Below are 8,626 nucleotides of genomic sequence, written 5' to 3' on the forward strand. Positions count from 1 at the left end.
TTACAAGTCTTTTCTACTACCTTCAAGGTTAAGAAGTAAATTAAAGACTCATACTTGTCATGAGCTGAAATTTATCATGAGCTCATTTGTCATGAGCAGGCTGGAGCCCCATTAAAGGCTGTTCCAGCATGGCTACATGCTGAGATGGAAGAGCCTTCACTAGCAGCCAGGAAAGTCCTTCAGTCCTGGCAGGTCATTGAATCCAGTTTCTGGTGAGTATTCAGTCCCTTGCTCCACCTCTCACCTTCAATCAGGTGCAGGGCATGACACCATACCTGCCATTGGAAGACATGTTGTCCTCTTTCTATCCACCTTTGTCATTGCCCTCATGGTTGCATGCGCCATCAAAACATTCTTCATCAGAAGTTGGCCACATCCTCAAAACACCAAACTTCTCGTTTGTAAAAAAGGAAATGAAATACCAGTGGAATTTACCTTTTTTAAAAGAAAACAAGGGTTCACACAAAGCAGGAGCTAAATGGGACATAGCTAATACATGGCACTTACACAGGATCCTGTGCTGCAAGATGTTTTGCTCCTGGTGCAATGTCCTGCTACAGGATCTACACCCCACTGAACAAAATGTGCTGAACAGCTTTTGCAAGCAAAGAGTCTGCTTCACATGCTTAGAAACAGAAATAAATATTTCCCTTTCCTAGCTACTGTGATAGTTTTTCCTGACTTAGGGAGCGAAGAGAAAATAAGCTCTGCAAACGTTACGAGAAAGTACTGACCGCTTCCTCTTTGAATTCTCGTTGCCATTTTGCCCATGTGCTGCTTTCCTTTTCTCATGACTGCCTAGGGCGGCTGACAACACTCTTACCTTGGCCAGAAGGTAAAGATTAGGCAAGAAACTGCCCTCTTCAAGCTTCACATCTATGCCAACAGTGCTTCAGATTTATTCTGTGGTGGGACACAGTGAGATCTGATGGCACAAGAGATGAGATCTTGCAACATGGGATGCATTTGGTCCCATGGCAAGAAGTTATGCGCTCCACCTGGGCGGCATGTGAACCACCGGGGGTCGGAATGTGTGCCCCACAGCAAGCAGAGCCCCTTCCTGCTGAGCCGTTTGCTCTGTTACATGACACTACACGTTACTGATCAACACATGAGAAGATCTATCTGGTTTTCCAACAGAGATGCAGCAGAGGTGGAAGTTTGTGGCTTAGGTGCAGAAGTCTGTAAAGGGGGAGTCCATGTACATGGCATACAGTTGGACAGGCCTGTGGGAACAGGACAAGGATGTAGCACTGCTTGCCAGTTACCTCAGGAAGAAAATATGTGTCTGTATGTGCTACCATGGAAAACATGAAAAATGAAAGAACATCTCTCTGGCAAGTGAATGATGTGATCCCTCAATGGTGTTTGTAGCCAAACATGCACTGTAGGCTCTACTAACAAAATATTTCTGGACCCCATCAGTATTGTGTTTGCCTTCTGATGGTCTGGCCCTCTTCTTGCTGATTGGAAGCTGTAGGTGGTTGTTGTGTTCCTGCAGCCTTTCTTGCAGCCACTGCTGTGTGGCTTCCCACATCAAGGACGGAAGTGGAGATGTTCCTGGTTTGTTGGACCAGCTCTGCTGATAGCTTGTTCTCTCTCCTGCCCACACAAATTACTCCATTGCATCCCTTGACTTGGTGTTGATAAGGATTTGAAGGGTGCCACATAGCTTGTTGAGAAAGACAGAGAATGTGTTGCTGAGGATGAGGCTAAGTTAGCAAAGTTGTTGTTTTTATTCGTTCAGTGGAAAAAATAACATATTTATCTATGGACAGAACAGGAAAAGACCAAACATAACAAGTAGAAATATCTCAAATGCAAAAAAAAATTATGAATCTGTGGACAAAGGCCATACTTGGAGCAATATACACAAGATACTGCAGCCAGGATGTCTGCAGATTTAAAACATGATTTGAATCCTGCTTCTTCAGTGTCATCAATCAGCTGGAGGAGTGAGGCAGCAAGTGGCTGAAGCAAGGACCAGACTGTGAAAGAATTTTAGGTGCCTGCACTTGCAGGTAGGCATCCATCAGGACTTTTAAAAGTTCCCATGAAGTAGGGACCAAGTTCACTGAGCTGCTTTAGGACTGCAGCTATGAGGGAGCACAAAGGTGTATGCAGGAACTGAGTTGGAACAGATGAACATTTAAAACAAGTTTGCTCAGATCCCACAAACGCAAGGAAAGTGTCAAATCAGGAAGGCCAGAGGAATCCCAAACAGCAAAGGAATCTGCAGGACAGCAGAGAGAAGTGCTGCTGCTCTGCCAGGCTGGAGTACGTTGCACAGATTACTGCTCTGCCCTCCTATTTGCCTCAAAGTTACCACTTGCCTCTTAGAAACGTTGTTAAATGAAATTTATAGTTCAGGAGTCTACTTTCAGCAAGAATTTGTAGCTTGAGAGGTTTTCGAATTCCTGAATTCCTCCTTGGCTTCATTTGCAGGTTTTGCTAGTCAGTCAATGACAGTTCTGCCACAAGAATATTTCTCTTACTTTTAACAGGTTTGCACTGGCAAATTAAATCTTTAAGCCACCTTGTGTGTATTTCAACATGATAAAGAAGTAGTGATTTTTACTTTGCAGTGTTCAGTTTGAATGCATCAAGCTTTACAGTCGTGGATATACAAAATATTATTTGTATTTTATTGCTCCTAAGGTCCAAAGATATTTTTTTTTTCTTGGGTGTGGCGTTAACTGCATGAATTATTTTTTTATTTTTTATTTTTTTTTGATAGCTGTGTGTACTGAATCACTCTTCGGAGGTGCCAGATCTATCCATCGACTGTAGAGGGAAGCAAAGACAAGCTGGCTGCTGAGTTAGCCCTCTCGCTTAGATGCCTACAATTAGGTGGGACAAATGCAACCCCTGCTGTAGGCTGTAGGCTTCACCACCCTTTCTGTTTAAAGGCTGCAGCAATTCTGTCCTCACCGGAATGCCTCAATTAATTAAGTGTCTTGCAACATAAGGAAGGGTCAATATTCCAAATAAAGTTGAAGACGCTCAGGAGCATAAGCTCAAACAAAGGTTGCTATGAATGTCACATATACTTATTCACATGTGTTAAATATGTTTTTGAATACGGCTTTTCTAAAGTGGCGCTGAAGGGAGCGACAGGAGCAGGGCGGGAGCACCGTGCCCACTCCTGGCGGCGAGGGCAAGCTGCCCAGCGCGGGCCGCCCCCGGGCCGGGGCTCCGGGGACAGAGCGTAGCTGGGATGGCAGTGCTACGGCACACCACCGGCGCCTGCTTTTTCCTGCCCAAAATGTCCTGATTGCCGACACTCCCCCTCCGGAGTGCAGCATCTTCATGGCTTCCTTCACAAATGGACTTTTTAAAAAATTAAATGCTGGAGGCAGCAAAAACACATCGCAAGTGATGAAATAAATCTTTAATCTCTTTGCTCGATAGCAGATAAACTACAAATCAAATTTTATCACTTCTTAGTGAAGTAGAAATGATGAGGATGAACAAACTCCGAAAAATAACAAAATTGCTAAAATATCTTCTTTCTCTGGAACAAGTGTGGCCCTTTGGGAAAGTACAAGAAATACCATCTGTGTTTCCAAGACTCTGAAGTTAATTTGTTGCAGACACCTCTGTATTTAGTGCAAGTGAACATATTTTTTGTTACAAAACAACGTGTTGCAATGATGAAAAATATCCTGAATACTCCCATACAATTAACTCCAAAGGGTTTTCTACCTGAAAAAGCCCCATTTAAAAGATCTGTTTGCTTTGCATCAGACATCAAACGTATCTGTTTGGTTTTTTGGTTTTTTTTTTTAAGTTAGTTTCATACACATATTGACAGCTTTTCACAGAGGAAGCCAAGAGGGGAAACTGTGAAGGAGTTGTGACTTCTATGACAGATTATCTTTTCCTGATTATCAGGCAAGGATTGTATTTTGCAAATAGCTACCATCTTGGTGAGAGTTTTCTTTCAGAATGGGCAATGCTACAGGCTTTCCTGACAATGTTTTTTTCATTGAACCTGCTAAGCACTGCTGTTCCTTGCAGTTCATGTAATATGTAAGGTAGAATTTAGAAAATATGCTTTTCCATCAATGTGTTCAATCAGAGTTTAAAAAGAGTGCAGAACATAATTCTGAGATGATGAAAATGAGTATTTGCTTTAGTATAGCCTACCTGATGGGAGGCCAGGGCAACATAATACTTGACTTCAGCTGACAGCAGCTAAAGCATCTTTGTTTTCAACTATGGCTGGAACTGAGCCATGAAATACAGATGGAAATGGGGATCTGAATTTCCACAAAGTCCTGTGTACAGTCTGGGTCCATTGCAAAGATAAGTTTGAAACTAGATTTTAATCTAAACTTTTTTGAAGCATAGAGCACCCCCAGTCAAATGTTACCTGGTGAAATGCAAAAAGGAAGGTGTCCTGGTTCCGTGTAAAAAGGGGTTCAGGGCAGGACCCACAGGGAACAGAACTATGGACTCGCCTCTCCCCCCCTGAGAGAGAGAGAGACACTTTGGAAAAAAAATGAAATATATTGTTCAACAAGGAACAGAAAACGAAAAAGGGAGGTAAGGAAAATAATGTATACAAAGATTAGGGGAATAATACAAAAAATAAAATATACAAAACCCTCAGAAATGGTTCCAGGGTCCCACGGAGTGAAAGGAGAACTTTCCTCTCCGAGCTCCAAGGCAGGAGTGAAATAAGAAACCACTCCCTGCCTCTTATCAGAGTGTGTGTGGGAAGGGGAGGGAATACAATGGTTTCACCCCCACCCGGGGTCCTCCCAGTTGCTGGAAGGTCACGACCCCATTCCAAGCCTCAAACCACAACAGAAGGCAGCACATGGGAGGCTGAGGCACCGTACTGCTGTGCTTTTATATGTGACTGCAAAGATTTAATATGCCTTTTTTTCTTGTAAAGCTTGGCCTTTGAATGACTGGCAGCAAAAATCCCCTTGAAGAGTTATCTCATTTTTCTCCCAAATCCAGACAACAGAGTTGTGAGCACGCAGAAAATGTGGAGTCATTTAGGCAAGCGATGATGCAAACACAAAGAAGTGAGCCCCAGAAGGCAGCATCGTGGCAGAGGGGATGACAAAGCCAGGCACTGTCGCTGCTGAGGCAAGTACAGCACAGAAAAATGTTTCTGGAATGCATATGTGATTCCCATCCCCAGCTCATTGTTCAGGAGCTTAGATCAATACCGCTGCAGCAAAGATTTCCAATGAGCTGAAACAAAACAAAACATGCCTTCACAGGAGCATTGCCACTCAAGAGCATGCATCTCCTAGTGAAAATGAAGGTCAGTCATAAATTACATCTCTGATTCCTTTGGGATTTCTCTGTCTCACTCTGTTTTGGTAGTTTAAGACCCTTTGATATTCGAGCAAGGCCTTTCCCTTTGCACATCTGATCTTGATTACGGGTTATGGCAATGGTAATTCTTTACCTCCCCAAGGCAGCAGTTTTGAGGAGGGAAAGCAAGTACAGTATGATAGCTTAGGAGAGAGACACACTGCACGGTGTTCTAACCATTTCTCCATTTTATAGCTGTGTTTTTTCTCCATGGATCACCCTTGCACACAGCAGCACAAATACTGAGCTCTTCCTACAGTAATGCCCAATGTCCATCAGTGAGGTCACTGTGTCTGGAGACTGAAAAAATCAGGTTATTTACATATCAAAAGACTGACTTCTGAACAATAAAATCATTGTTTTGATAGGGTTTTAGATGCCTTCTATTCCCTGGTAAACACAGAATAATCAGGGATCAATACAGTATCAATAAGCACTGAAGTTGTTCTTCTGGCTGCAAAGTGCAGTGGCCAGGTCTCAAGGGTTGCCCTCCTCACCTCTCCTGCCTTACAAAATGAAGGGGACTGTTCTTGTTCAGTTTCTGAAACGCAGCTTTGTAAAAGGAGGGTAGATTTCCACATGGATCAACTTTGTGCCAGTCAGAATTGCCAATCTGGTAGGCCAAAAATACACTGAGGCTCTGCACGGGGGAGTGGGATGGGTGAAAGTGGATCTCACACTGCTTTTCTGCATACACAAAAGAGGCAAACGTTCCTGCCCAGAACACGTTGAGAGCGTTTGAGACAATGTGAAGGTGACAAAAAATGTTGGATACCGATCTGCTTTTTCCTAGGGGTGGAATGAAGCATTTTGTTACAGGCAGTTACAGCTACACTAGATTTTTCATGTCAGTTTTTAATACATACCTCATTCTTTTATTGCTTTCACTTCTCTATCTTGATTATATCTTATATATATATAATTATATGAGCTCCTCGGGTTTGTTGATTTTTTTCATGGACTTTGCAATGTGGAGGGCTATCGAATGTGAATAACTGCTCTTCAAACTCTAGCACCATCAATCTGCTCCTTAACAACAAATATTCTTAAAGACTTGGGGCGTGGTTTACAAAATTATTTCATACTCTCTCATGCACTACAAACGTCATCCTGTTATCAAAGACAATCAATGGGTTTTCATTCGTGAAGGTGACTACAAACATTGCACAGGGAAGGGCAGGCAGCTGGCAACTTTTGCAAGTCTGGTGTCTGATGCTGGCACCTGGCAGAAACACAACAGGCAGAATTGCCAATGATCTTTTTGCTTGTTTACTTGCTGGTGCAATACATTCTGAAAAGCTTAAATGTGTTTTTAAATATGTCTACATGCATTTGAAATAGGTCTTCCAGACCACAGTAGAACTTCCCAGGTCCACGCTGTATTTTGCCATGAAGATAACCATGAAAACGTGATGAACAAAGGATACTCATAATGCTTTACCTGGGAAAAGGGAATTTCCTAACTCCTCACGCACAAACCATTCCCAAAAGTAATGCAAAACTTCCACAGTGCAGGAGAGGAACAAAGCCATGCCAGCTTTCACTGTTCTAGTGGCACAGCAAACCTGCTTGAGGAGAATTTTATAAGCCAAAGTTTCCACTCGGGTAATGCTACAGAAGGGTCCAACAGGGGGTTTCTCCCTTTCCTTTACTATTTCAATTAGACCCAGTATTAATGTGGAATATACTACTTGTGAAAAATACCACATGAAGGAGAAAAGAGTTTATGGCACGTATCTGTCTATTTTCACCAAGATGCAAATGTAGAAGAGCTGGGGGCTCTCCAGTCTGCCTGGGGGGTGACAGCGTGAGGCACCAAGGAGGCCCAGCACTGCCCTGCCAGCAGCTCGAGTGGTGACTGCTGTGGGAGGAGAGCTCTCCTTCACCCTCTCATTCTCTCAGAAAGCAGCCTAATTACTCCAATGAGGAGAGCTTTGTCCCTCTGCTTCGAGACCTGCTGGTTTACAGAGAGAACGAAGCAAATGAAAAAGAACTATGTTGGCTGCTGCTGCAGCAGGAGGGACCCGAAGAGGGAGAACAATAGTCCTGACTCCTCCCAGCCACCACCCCCTTAGGAGGGAAAAAACGGGATGGCTTCATGCATTCCCCTGGAGTTAGTCCAGATCAGAAGCTGGGCTCGTCAGCATCTGCTGAAGGGAAAAAAGCAAGTAAAACAGAGGGCAAAGGCATGTTATTCTCAAGGCTCTAAGAAAACGTTGCTAAGGAAAGAAAAAGATGGGCTACAAAGCTTTGCAAAGTCTGAGTAACTAACAAACTATATATACCTGCTGAGCTGTAATCACAGCATCACATCTTATGCCTTTGCATTTTTTTAGGGTAAGACAGTAGATTTTTTGCTTTTAAGTTAAAACCCTACAATTTTGTCTCTTCAAAGATGTGTTTTGGTTCCTTTTCTTGCTCTGTACTAGTTTAAGTCTTCTTGAGAGAAACTTGTTTTTCTGTAATGAAATCTTATTTACCACACAAATCTGGGAGCTGAAGCTTTAAGCAAACCACAAACTACCATAAAAAGATGAGAACCAAAATTACGTGCAGTCCTCTTCATTGTTTTCTACATTTTTATGTTCCCTCCTGTTGTCCCATCTGTGATTACTGAAATAAACCGTTCAGGTCTAGATCACACATTATGATACCCACAAAGCCTCCTTGCTATTGTTTGGGCCAAAATAAAAGTGTTTGTGGAGAATAATTGTGGAATGGCATCAAAATTCATCTTCATTTTGCTGAGGATTTAATAGCTCTATTATTCTTCATGTTAGATACTAAATTTTTGTTTTACTAAATTTATATGTTTTAATAAAAAACACTTGAAAAATCAGACAATTCTGGCAGTTCTCTCAGGAAAATTCCTCTGGATGGTCTCAGCAGCTCACCCTCTCTTTTTCAGTGTCGATTTTACTAGAATGTCTTCATCTTGCCCTTTGTACAGCATACTTACTTCTATCTTTAGGTCTAGTTTGATAAATTACGCCATTTCTGAATTCCATCTTCAGTCTCCAGCTAGATGCTGTGCTCACATTTTTGTCCTTTCACACTCCAGAAAAGCCCTGTCAATATTAGAAAACCCTTCTCTTCAGTCATCTTCCCCTTTACCATCCCTGTATTTATTCCCATCAGCTAAGTATATTGTGATGTTTGGAGATCCCCTAGACCCTCCTTCAGCCCTGAAACTGCTTGTTCCTCTAATATTCCTGATTCTGGGAAGCATCGTGCCAGGCTGCTATTTCTCCTGACAGAAAAAAAGCCCATGTACTGCTGCTGGATGTGC

Source organism: Merops nubicus, unplaced genomic scaffold, assembly GCF_000691845.1.
Source record: "Merops nubicus isolate BGI_N331 unplaced genomic scaffold, ASM69184v1 scaffold45636, whole genome shotgun sequence".
In the NCBI taxonomy this organism is placed as follows: Eukaryota; Metazoa; Chordata; class Aves; order Coraciiformes; family Meropidae; genus Merops; species Merops nubicus.